This window comes from Triticum aestivum, chromosome 2B (assembly GCF_018294505.1).
Source record: "Triticum aestivum cultivar Chinese Spring chromosome 2B, IWGSC CS RefSeq v2.1, whole genome shotgun sequence".
Classification (NCBI taxonomy): Eukaryota; Viridiplantae; Streptophyta; class Magnoliopsida; order Poales; family Poaceae; genus Triticum; species Triticum aestivum.
Window position 1 is genome coordinate 733,021,843 of NC_057798.1, and position 13,598 is coordinate 733,035,440.

Below are 13,598 nucleotides of genomic sequence, written 5' to 3' on the forward strand. Positions count from 1 at the left end.
CTCTGCCGGTGCCGCCTCCGCTGCTCTGGGCACCGCCACCACGTCCTTGACGCTTCCTCGCCTCCCACTTCTTCGAGAATAGGAGTTGTCCGCCGCCGAAGCTCTCGCGGCCGTCATCAAGGCGGTCCTCGACCACCCGCAACCGGCCCGTGAGCTCCTCGATGGAGAGCTCGCTCAGGTCAAGCAAAGTCTTGATGGAGACCGCTACCTGAGCGAAACGAGGTGGAACGACGCGGAGAAATTTCCGCACGACTCTCACGTCGTCCATGGTGTCGCCGAGTGCGCGGAGCTTTGACGCAAGGCTGGAGATTCGCATGGCAAAGTTGTCGACGAGCTCGCCCTCCTTGAAGGCGATGTTCTCGAAGTCCGCCCGCAGCTTCTGCGTGTTCGCCTCACGCACGCGGTTGCTGCCGAGGCGCTGGGTACGGATGGCTTCCCACGCCTCCTTGGCGCTTGCCTTCGCCGCGAGCATGCTGTGCATCTCCGGCGGCGTGGCGCGCATGAGTGCCGCCACGGCTTTCCTGTCCTCCTTTCTCTCGACCAGGTCGTCCTCCATGGGAGCCCAGAGGCTCGCCGCATGAAGGTTGCACTCCATGATCAACGCCCACTCGCTGTAGTTCGAGCGCGTGAGCATCGGGAAGGTGATGGGCACGCTACCGCTGATTGCGGTCTCGCGCACGATCTCCCTAACCACGACCTCACCGCGATGGCCGCGCCTGGAGCGGCTGCGCCCTCGCCGCTCCTCCGGAGCCGGCGACTGGGAACCACCCGAGGTGGTGCGTTGCTGCACTCCTTTACCACCGGCCATGGCTACCACAACCAGAGGCTCTGATGCCAATTGTTAGCCCAGAACTACAACGTAGCTGGCTAGTATCCTCAGGAACGAACTACGGTAGCCAAGCACTCACGGAAGCAACACACACGTACTAGCAGAGTAGAGCTCACTTGATTCTACACTGAACATGCACACACACGTGAGAGAGGAGTACTACTTGAGCTGCCTTGTAGTGAAATTGGAATGGCCTGAGTTACAACCCAGGGTGTGAGGCTCCTTATATAGGACAGCCAAACCGACCTAAGCAAAATATCAACTAGCAGTGAGGTAAGCACTTGCGTCACTAGCTAGCTTACCAAGCAAGCAACGTTTCTACTACTACTAAACTTCACTAGTAAGGCATGCAGCCTTTGTTGCTGCCGACATGCATACTACAAGCTAGTAAGTAAATACTGCTACAGCTACATGCATGTTGTGCCGCTACATGCATGTTGTAGACCATCCGGAGACCAAGGTTGACTCAGCATCTTATCCATAGAAGGGGGTCAGGGATGATCGCCACGGTGGCCATGGTGGGGTGGATGGCCGCCACAACCCCCTCCCGTGAACAGGAAGAAGGGGATGGCACCAGTGGTGGATTGGGCCTTCCCAACCACTTGGGGCAAATCCCAGTAGATTAGGTTGTTTTCCTTTTATTAGTATTTCCTTTTATCTTTTCTGCTTTTGCTTTTCTCCTCTGATTTTAAATATAGCAAAACATTTCTTTTGCCCATGATATTTGGCAATTAACACAAAGGCAATATTCGGAGCGGCTCGCAAAGTTTGGGGACATTTTGAAAACTTTAAACATTTTTAATGAAAATCTCAAGAAATTTGTTGTTGATCCACTTAAATAATTCCCAGGGTCATTTTGGGAATCCAAATCAGGTTGGCTTCTACATGATAAATAATTGGAGATTACTTGCAACACCACGAACATTTTTGTTTTGACATAAAAAACTTTATTTGTTTGACTTTATTTTAAATTTGATATTTCAACTAGGTTTTGAACCAACGTGAGTTTATCAACAGTAACCGACGTGACGTGGCATCATTAGCAGAGGTTCATTGTAGCTTGATTATCCGGGCATCACAGACTCGCTTGTCCAAAATGTAGGGTGTATTACCAAAGTACCCCACCAATTTGAACTAGCGACCCTTTTGGCTCTGGGTTAGAAGGGATGTACGTACCAAATCAATTCAGACTTCCGTTGACGAAAAAACAAAAACTATTCGCATCACACAAAGGGAGAGCCTTGTCCCATTTTACTGTACAAATGTTATTCAAAACTATGAATCCATGTTATGTCCAATTATATTTTTTTGCTACTTGTATAATGCAACAATCTCTCGTTTGTAAGAAGATTATATGAAAACTTGTCTCAAATTTGACAAAAAAATACAATATCACAGTCTACTGGTGTCCATATATGACACCACGATAAGTTTCATGAATTTCAACTAAGTTTTGGATTTACTTAATTTGAAAAATCAATATTCTCAATGTTTTGAAATCTCTTGCACGGGGAAACATGCACCCAGGGACACACATATGATTTTGCAATCCATTTTGGTGCACACATGTAGCTTAAATTTGAGTTTTGCACATTAAATCCCTAGGAAATCAATCAATGTATAAAACGGTCGGATGATCTCTGTTTTTTAAACTTTAACATGACACTCTTTTGGTCACAGTTCACTACAGAAAAAGTTTGACATGCCTCAGAGTGGTGCGGGATGTATGTCTCTCTGTGTGTGGGGGGTGGGGGTCTGGCAGTACACTACTAGTAGCGAGCCTCCGTGATGTGGGATTATTGATCATTTTGTGAGTCATGTATATATGCCACATCAAAGTCGTGAATTGGTTATTTACAGCATTACACAACCCTTTCATACATACATGTTCGGGCGACATGCATGCATTACTTGGTGGTCCTCTAGGAAACTCCCGCGTGCGGTTAGCAGCAACGTGCCCATTCGTTAGCCCGCAAAGGTTTTCAGTTTCCACCGACAGCGAGAGGCATCGAACCGAAGGTGGATTCATCTTGGCATGTGTGTTACTGTGTGGATCATGGTGAGATTCCATATCAAAGTTTGGGCACGTGCGTACACATGAATCCCTCCCTCCGGCTCAAAGTGAGGGGGCTATGCATCTCGTGAACCTCTGTGTAGTGCATTTTCGATTTGTGAAGTATGTGCCACGTCAAAGTTGTGCATTGGGTATTCAAACATCACACAACACACGACAACATGCATGCGGTGGTTGTCCTACGACACTCGCTCGCGTGTGACTCTCTCTGTGGGCCCGTGAGGTTTTCGTCGATCAATTGAACGTACAACGAGAGAGAGGTTAATTCTACCAACAAGGATGGTTCTTTTTTTTGCGTTATGTATGTGCATGGTAGAAGTATGTAGTACATGTCAAAGAGGGGGCAACATGTATACTCTATCTATATGTGTCATAACATCGCTCCATGTGGGGACTTTCCGGTTCCCGAGGTAGGTGCCACATAAAAGTTGTGCATTGGTATTCAAACGTCACGCAATACCATGCAGGCGGTGGTTGCCATATAGGAACTCACTCGCGTTAGGCGCTTCGATCTGTGGGCCCCCGAGGTTGTCCTCCATCACTTTGACCCAATGAGAGAGAGGTTAATTCCACCATCAAGGAATGACGATTCTTTTTTTGTTTGTGCTACGTATGTGCACAGTAGGAGTATGTAGTACATGTCAAAGAGGGGGCAACATGTATACTCTCTCTATATGTGTCATAACCTTGCTCCATGTGGGGACTTTCCGGTTCCCGAGGTAGGTGCCACATCAAAGTCGTGTGTTGCGTATTCAAACATCACACAAACACCTATTTGGGCCACATGTAGACGATGGTACGTAGTCCTATATAGGATGCTCAGTCACGTGCGACGTATGATTTGTTCCGGTGGGCCCGCGAGGTCGTCGTCCATCACTTTGACCCAACGAGAGAAAGGCACATTTTATGAACAAGGAGGATTAATTCTTTTAGGGATGTGTTAGGGTAAGAGTATATATATAGTACGTGTCGAAGGGGGAATGGGACCAACATACTAGGTGTCACATGAACCTCACTCTATGTGGGGACTTTGCGGTTTTTGAGGCAAATGCCACATCAAAAGGTTGTGCATTAGGTATTCAAAACATCACAACTGCACACCTCTCCATATATATGTTTTGGCACACATGCAAGCGATGGTGGTTGTCACGTGGCACTCACTCACGTGGTTATCGGCGATGCTTCCATCTATCGGCCCGCTTGGTCCATCACTTTCACCGACAGCAAGCGAGGTTAATTATTTTGACTTAGGAGGGGATTAATTTTTTGTTTGTCTCGCGATATAGGTCATGATGTGAGATTACATATATAATAACGCATGTGTACACATGAATCCATCCCGCTATATTGAGGGGGGGAGCACACGACACGTCATGAACCTCTTTCTATGTGTGAGGACCTGTGCGATTTTGAACGCATGCACCACATCAATGTTGTGCATTAGGTATTCAACACATATGCATGCATCACGCACCTCCATAAATATGTTTGGCACACATGCATGCAATGGTTGTCTTTGAACACTCTCACTCGCTTGGTTATGGGCGGCAAGCCTATATATATTCGTTGGCCCGCGTGGACGCCCATCATTTCGACCAACGACGAGAAAGGTTACAAGGGTGGATTCTTCTTCTTTGGTTCGTGTTACCGTATAGTAGGTCGATCATTCCAGGGGTAATTAAGTTTGAGCGCATGCATGCTACGCATCATGAACCCTCGCTCAGTGTGGGGATTTTACGGTTCCAAAGCATGGTGCCACATCAAATTTGCGCATTGCATATTCAAACACCACACACACCACTTCCATATACATAACTGGGCCACATGCACCGAGTGGGTTTTGTCTTCAGACAGTACTCCCTTGCGAGTTTATCAGTGACAAGCTAGCCCATTTTGCGGGGCCGTGTGGACGTCCATCACTTTGACCAACAACGAGCGAGAGATGTTATACGATCAAGTTGGATTCTGTTTGGTCCGTGTTACAGTACGTCTTGGTGAGATGCCCTCCCCCGCTGACACGTGTGTGGGTGGGGGGCCTACTTCGTGCTACCACAACCTCTATGGGGTCGGGGAAGTCCGATTATTTTGCGAGGCACACGTGCCACATCAAAGTTGTGAATGGTAGTTAAATATCACACCACATACTTTTCATACATATGTAGTGTAGGGCCACCCGCAGGTTGGTCGTATGTGGTCTCACCCATCTCCTGTCACAAACACACATTTGTGGGCCGGCACACGGTCCACCATTGTCGGGAAGCGAAGGGGAAAGTTTGACCATATATATGATGGACTCCTATAGGTTTTGTGTTACGGTAAAGTGAGATTCCAAACCTAACTATCTGGGGGCATGCATTTGTAGATAGGATTCCCTTACCGTTGACACGAAGTGGGGTTTGTAGGGGGTGGCTGACTAGCAATATTGTGTGCTTTGTGCGACAGGTGCCACATCAAAGTTGCGCATTGGGTATTCGAACATCAAACCACCCCTTTCATACATATATTTGGTCCACATGCATTCGGTATCCCGCATTATTCTTTTTGCCAAATTTATAAACATCACACGAGTTGGATGCAGAAACCGTCTGCGATTGGGTACACAACAAACACGGTTCGGTCAGACTACCTGTGTGCCACGCCCGTGCTCCTACAGTCACTACATCATCATAGTAGATTGGGCTCCATGAGGCTTGCCTCCCGCTCTCAAAAATATCTATTGCCTCGTAATCTCGAAAATATCTACCGCCTGGAAGGTCTTTATGTTTGATAGCACACGATTAGTATGTGCAGACCGTGTGCGATGTCTGTTACTCCCGCTCTGCTTCATTCCCTTGATTCAAATTTTTAGTAGCCCCGACATTTTACTCCTGCCTCTGCATCCCTCGCGATCTCAAAAAATATCTGCTCGCCCTAGATTCAAATTTTCAGTAGCCCCGCCTTGTTACTCCCACCTCTGCATCCCTCGCAATCTCAAAAATATATGCTCTTCCTTGATCCAAATTTTTAGTAGCCCCGCCATTTTACTCCCGCCTCTGCATCCCTCGCAATCTGAGAAATATCTGCTCGCCCTTGATACAAATTTTCAGTAGCCAAACATTTTACTCCCGCCTAGTAAAAATTTTAGTTGTCACGGTATTTCCTCAAACACCACCTTGCCCCCCTCCACACACACCACACACTCCCCAAAACATCCTCTCACGTAGACACACACCACTCCTCCCTCGCTTGAAACCATTGGTAGGTCGCCACCATCATCACCGTCGCCGCCTCCATCCTCAACCTATGCTTGTGTGCCGGGGAGCTCGAGAAGCCAACGGCCCAAAACAGGTTTATCGCGGCCTGATGTCTATTACGCAACCTTCTCCTTGTAGACGTTGTTGGGCCTCCAAGTGCAGAGGTTTGTAGGACAGTAGCAAATTTCCCTCAAGTGGATGACCTAAGGTTTATCAATCCGTGGGAGGTGTAGGATGAAGATGGTCTCTCTCAAACAACCCTGCAACCAAATAACAAAGAGTCTCTTGTGTCCCCAACACACCCAATACAATGGTAAATTGTATAGGTGCACTAGTTCGGCGAAGAGATGGTGATACAAGTGCAATATGGATGATAGCTATAGGTTTTTGTAATCTGAAAATATAAAAGCAGCAAGGTAGCAAGTGGTAAAAGTGAGCGTAAACAGTATTGCAATGCTAGGAAACAAGGCCTAGGGTTCATACTTTCACTAGTGCAAGTTCTCTCAACAATAATAACATAATTGGATCATATAACTATCCCTCAACATGCAACCAAGAGTCACTCCAAAATCACTAATAGCGGAGAACAAACAAAGAGATTATTGTAGGGTACGAAACCACCTCAAAGTTATCCTTTCTGATCAATCTATTCAAGAGTCCATAGTAAAATAACACGAAGCTATTCTTTCCGTTCGATATATCATAGAGTTTGTACTAGAATAACACCTTAAGACACAAATCAACCAAAACCCTAATGTCACCTAGATATTCCAATATCACCTCAAGTATCCGTGGGTATGATTATACGATATGCATCACACAGTCTCAGATTCATCTATTCAACCAACAGAAAGAACTTCAAAGAGTGCCCCAAAGTTTCTACCGGAGAGTCAAGACGAAAATGTGTGCCAACCCCTATGCATAAGTTCACAAGGTCACTGAACCCGCAAGTTGATCACCAAAACATACATCAAGTAGATCACGTGATATCCCATTGTCACCACAGATAAGCACATGCAAAACATACATCAAGTGTTCTCAAATCCTTAAAGACTCAATTTGATAAGATAACTTCAAAGGGAAAACTCAATCCATTACAAAAGAATAGAGGGGGAGAAACATCATAAGATCCAACTATAAAAGCAAAGCTCGCGATACATCAAGATCGTGTTGAATGAAGAACATGAGAGAGAGAGAGATCAAACACATAGCTACTGGTACATACCCTCAGCCCCGAAGGTTAACTACTCCCTCCTCGTCATGGAGAGCGCCGGGATGATGAAGATGGCCATCGGTGAGGGATCCCCCCTCCGCCAGGGTGCCAGAACAACGTCCCGATTGGTTTTTGGTGGCTACAGAGGCTTGCGCCAGCAGAACTCCCGATCTATGGTGCTCCTGGATGTTTTCAAAGTATATGTGTATATATAGGAGGAAGAAGTAGGTCGGTGGAGCTGTGAGGGGCCCACGAGGGTGGGGGCGCGCCCAAGGGGCAGGCGCGCCTCCCTGCTTCTTGGCCTCCTTGCTTATTTCTTGAAGTCCACTCCAAGTCCTCTCAATCACGTTGTTCCAAAAATCACTCTCCCGAAGGTTTCATTCCGTTTGGACTCTGTTTGATACTCCTTTTCTGCAAAACACTGAAATAGGCAAAAAAAACAGCAATTTGGACTGCGCCTCCGGTTAATAGGTTAGTCCCAAAAATAATAGAAAAGTGTATAATAAAGCCCATTAAACATCCAAAATAGATAATATAATAGCATGGAGCAATCAAAAATTATAGATATGTTGGAGACGTATCAAGCATCCCCAAGCTTAATTCCTGCTCGTCCTCGAGTAGGTAAATGATAAAAACAGACTTTTTGATGTGGAATGCTACCTAACATATTTATCAATGTAATCTTCTTTATTGTGGCATGAATGTTCAGATCCATAAGATTCAAGATAAAAGTTTAATATTGACATAAAAATAGTAATACTTCAAGCATGCTAACCAAGCAGTTTATGTCTTATCAAAATAACATAGCCAAAGAAAGCTTATCCCTACAAAATCATATAGTTTGGCCATGCTTCATTTTCGTCACACAAAATGCTCCCATCATGCACAACCCCGATTTCAGCCAAGCAATTGGTTCATACTTTTTAACGCGCTTCAGCCTTTTCAACCCTCACGCAATACATGAGCGTAAGCCATGGACATAGCACTATGGGTGGAGTAGAGTATGATGATAGGGATTATGTGAGAAAACAAGAAAAAGGAGAAAGTCTCATATTGACGCGGCTAATCAACTGGCTATAGATAAGCCTGTGAATAGTTTATCATCCAGACTAAAGCCAGCCCAAACCAGGTGGCTCCACGAGCAGCATCCAAACCAACTGGATCCAACAAAATTCTGCTAGAATCCAAACCAAACCAATCTTTACTTGTTTTTCACCCAACCCAAACCAAAACCGGTTCCATTTTTGGACTGAATCCACAGATTGAAACCATGGACAAGTCCATATATGCAGGTGTCGTGGACTAGTTCATATATGCAGGTGTGGAGTTTCTGAATTGCATCTAGGAATCTTTCTATGGGAAGCGGTGTGGGCGGGAGGTAGAACCTGTAGGCCGAGCTCTGGACGCCAACGAGGAGACTGAAACCCGCAGCGATAGAGACAACTCGACACTCGAAACCAATGGCAGCGGCGGAGACAGACTCGAGCTCCATGGCAGCAGCGACGACTCAAGCCTTGGGACGTTGGAGGCAACTAACATCGGGCAGCTTCAAGGGTCGGAAAGCTGGAGGAGAGATGAGCGAGCTCCAGCTGGTGGCGGCGACGACCTACGGCCCGGCGGGTGTTAACCGCATGGCAATGACTATCGAGGCTAGGGGCGTTGGTCTCGTACAGTTTTGGTCGAGAGACCAGTTTCTATCCACTAGTTGAAACTGTTTGAGACCGATTTGTAGGTGTCCAAATTGAACCAGACTAATCCATAATACCTAAAGCCCAAACCACACCAGATTATATTAGGGGCTCAGCCCATTCAAATCCACCCAAAGAGGATTCAGTAGAGAAACCAAATTGAAACTGCGGTTCCAATCCAAACCATTCCCAGGTTTAGCTATAGAGATGCCCATCAATTGATGTCAATACGAGGAGTAGGGATTGCCATGCAACGGATGCACTAGAGCTATAAGTGTATGAAAGCTCAAAAGAAGAAACTAAGTGGGTGTGCATCCAATTTGCTTTCTCACGAAGACCTAGGGCAATTTGAGGAAGCCCATCATTGGAATATACAAGCCAAGTTCTATAATGAAAAATTCCCACTAGTATATGAAAGTGATAACATAGGAGACTCTCTATCTTGAAGATCATGGTGCTACTTTGAAGAACAAGTGTGGCAAAAGGATAGTAACATTGTCCCTTCTCTCTTTTTCTCTCATTTTTTTGGCCTTCTATTTTTTTCTCTTTTTTTGGCCTCTTTTTTATTTTTTATTTTTTTTATTTTTTTTTCATCCGGAGTCTCATCCCGACTTGTGGGGAAATCATAGTCTCCATCATCCTTTCCTCACTGGGACAATGCTCTAATAATGGAAATCATCACACTTCTATTTATTTAGAACTCAAGAATTACAACTCAATACTTTGGACAAGATATGACTCTATGTGAATGCCTCCGGCGGTGTACCGTGATATGCAATGAATCAAGAGCGACATGTATGAAAGAAATATAAAGGTGGCTTTGCCACAAATACGATGTCAACTACATGATCACGCAAAGCAATATGACAATGATGGAGTGTGTCATAATAAACGGAACGGTGGAAAGTTGCATGACAATATATCTCGGAATGGCTATGGAAATGCCATAATAGGTAGGTATGGTGGCTGTTTTGAGGAAGATATAAGGAGGTTTATGTGTGATAGAGCGTATCGTATCACGGGGTTTGTATGCACCGGTGAAGTTTGCACCAACTCTCAAGGTGAGAAAGGGCAATGCACGGTACCGTAGAGGCTAGCAAATTGCGGAAGGGTAAGAGTGTGTATAATCCATGGACTCACATTAGTCATAAAGAACTCATATACTTATTGCAAAAGTTTATTAGCCCTCGAAGCAAAGTACTACTATGCATGCTCCTAGGAGAAGGATTGGTAGGAGTTAACCATCACGCGATCCCGACCTCCACTCAAAAGGAAGGCAATCAAAGAACACCCCATGCTTCAAATTTGTCACACAGCGTTCACCATACGTGCATGCTATGGGACTTGCCAACTTTAACACAAGTATTTCTCAATTTCATAATTACCCAACTAGCACGACTCTAACATTACCACCTTTATATCTCAAAACAATCATAAAGAATCAAACTTCTCATAGTATTCAATGCACTTTATATCAAAGTTTTTATTATACCCATCTTGGATGCCCATCATATTAGGACTAAATTCGTAACCAAAGCAAATTACCATGTTGTTCTAAAAGACTCTCAAAATAATATAAGTGAAGCATGAGAGATCAATAATTTCTACAAAATAAAACCACCGTCGTGCTCTAAAAGGATATAAGTGAAGCACTAGAGCAAATGACAAACTACTCCGAAATATATAGGTCAAGATCAATGAGTAGTCAAATAATTGTGCAACTATGTGAAGACTCTCTAACATTTAAGAATTTCAAATCTTGGTATTTTATTCAAACAGCAAGAAAAACAAAACAAAATGACATTTCAAGAATAGCACACATCATGTGAAGAAGCAAAAACTTAGGTTCAACCGATACTAACCGATAATTGTTGAAGAAGAAAGGTGGGATGCCTACCGGGGCATCCCCAAGCTTGGATGCTTGAGACATCTTGAAATATTATCTTGGGGTGCCTTGGGCATCCCCAAGCTTTAGCTTTTGTATCTCCTTAATTCTTTTTATATCTCGGTTTCCTAAATCTCGAAAGCTTCATCCAAATCAAATTCAACAAGCACTCATGAGATAAGTTAGTATAAACCAATGCAAAAACCTTATCATTTTCTACTGTAACAAATCACAAAAATTATTATTCAACATTGCATACTAAATGTCTCTCCATATTTAATACTCCTATCCTCAAATAGAATCATTAAACAAGCAAACATATGCAAACAATGCAAACATAACAGCAATCTGCCAAAATAGTGCAGTCTATAAAGAATGCAAGATTCATCATACTTCCCTAACTTCAAAAATTATGAAAGTCTACCACACTGTAGAAGATTTATCAGATCTTGTTATGCAAAAAGTTCAACATTATATCATTTTCTGACTTTTCTAGGGAATTTTTGCAACAACGGTAAACTTTCTATTTTGAAACAGCAACATGTATACTTGCAAAATAAGCATGGTAAAGGCCATCCTTGACATTTTTATTGAAAATAGAGATGCAAAACATTGTTCTAAATAACAGCAAGCAAATACTAACAAAATAAAATGACGCTCCAAGCAAAACACATATCATGTGGTGAATAAAAATATAGCTCCAAGTAAAGTTACCGATGAACGAAGACGAAAGAGGGGATGCCATCCGGGGCATCCCCAAGCTTAGGCTCTTGGTTGTCCTTGAATATTACCTTGGGGTGCCTTGGGCATCCCCAAGCTTAGGCTCTTGCCACTCCTTATTCCATAGTCCATCGAATCTTTACCCAAAATTTGAAAACTTCACAACACAAAACTTAACAGAAAACTCGTAAGCTCTGTTAGTATAAGAAAATAAATCACCACTTAGGTACTGTTATGAACTCATTATCAATTCATATTGGTGTAATATCTACCGTATTCCAACTTCTCTATGGTTCATACCCTCCGATACTACTCATAGATTCATCAAAATAAGCAAACAACATATAGAAAACAGAATCTGCCAAAAACAGAACAGTCTGTAGTCATCTGTAACTCTAGAATACTTCTGTAACTCCAAAAATCCTACAAACTTAGGAAAACCTGAGCAATTGATGTACCAATCCACAGCAAAAGGAATCAGATCAAAAGCACATTTCTGTGAATTATCAAAACTAATTTACTGGGTGCAAAAGTTTCTGATTTTCAGCAGGATCAACACAACTATCACCGTAAGCTATCCTAAAGGTCTTACTTGGCACTTTATTGAAACAAAAGCTATAAAACATGATTACTACAGTAGCATAATGTTGGAAATATGCCCTATAGGCAATAATAAAATGGTTATTATTATATTTCCTTGTTCTTGATAATTGTCTATTGTTCATGCTATAATTGTGTTATCCGGAAATCGTAATACATGTGTGAATACATAGACCACAACATGTCCCTAGTGAGCCTCTAGTTGACTAGCTCGTTGATCAATGGATAGTTACAGTTTGCTGACCATGGACATTGGATGTCATTGATAATGGGATCACATCATTGGGAGAATGATGTGATGGACAAGACCCAATCCAAAGAAGAGCACAAGATCGTGTAGTTCGTCTGCTAGAGCTTTTCTAATGTCAAGTATCATTTCCTTAGACCATGAGATCGTGCAACTCCCGGATACCGTAGGAGTGCTTTGGGTGTACCATACGTCACAATATAACTGGGTGGCTATAAAGGTACACTATAGGTATCTTCGAAAGTGTCTGTTGGGTTGGCACAAATCGAGACTGGGATTTGTCACTCCGTATGACGGAGAGGTATTTCTGGGCCCACTCAGTAATGCATCATCATAATGAGCTCAATGTGACCAAGTGGTTGGTCACAGGATCATGCATTATGGAACGAGTAAATTGACTTGCCGGTAACGAGATTGAACGAGGTATTGGGATACCGACGATCGAATCTCGGGCAAGTAACGTACCGGTTGACAAAGGGAATTGTATACGGGATTACTTGAATCCTCGACATCGTGGTTCATCCGATGAGATCATCGTGGAACATGTAGGAGCCAACATGGGTATCTAGATCCCGCTGTTGGTTATTGGCCGGAGAGCTGTCTCGGTCATGTCTGCATGATTCCCGAACCTGTAGGGTCTACACACTTAAGATTCGATGACGCTAGGGTTATTAGGAAGACTTGTATGTGATTACCGAAAGTTGTTCAGAGTCTCGGATGAGATCCCGGACGTCACGAGGAGTTCTAGAATGGTTCGGAGGTGAAGATTTATATATTGGAAGTTGTCATATGGTCACCAGAAAAGTTCGGGGGCATACCGGTATTGTACCGGGGCCACCGGGAGGGGCCACCTCTCTCGGAGGGCCTCATGGGCCGTAGAGGAAAGGGAACCAGCCCTTGGAGGGCTGGGCGCATCCCCCCTTGGGCCCATGCACCTAGGGTTGGGGGGGGGAACCCTAAAGGGGGCGCCCCCCCCCCCTTGCTTGGGGGGCAGGCCCCCTCCCCTTGGCCGCCGCCCCCCCTCTAGATCACATCTAGAGGGGGCCGGCCCCCTTCCCCCTTCTCCTATAAATAGAGGGGCGAGGGGAGGGCTGCAGCACCACATCCAA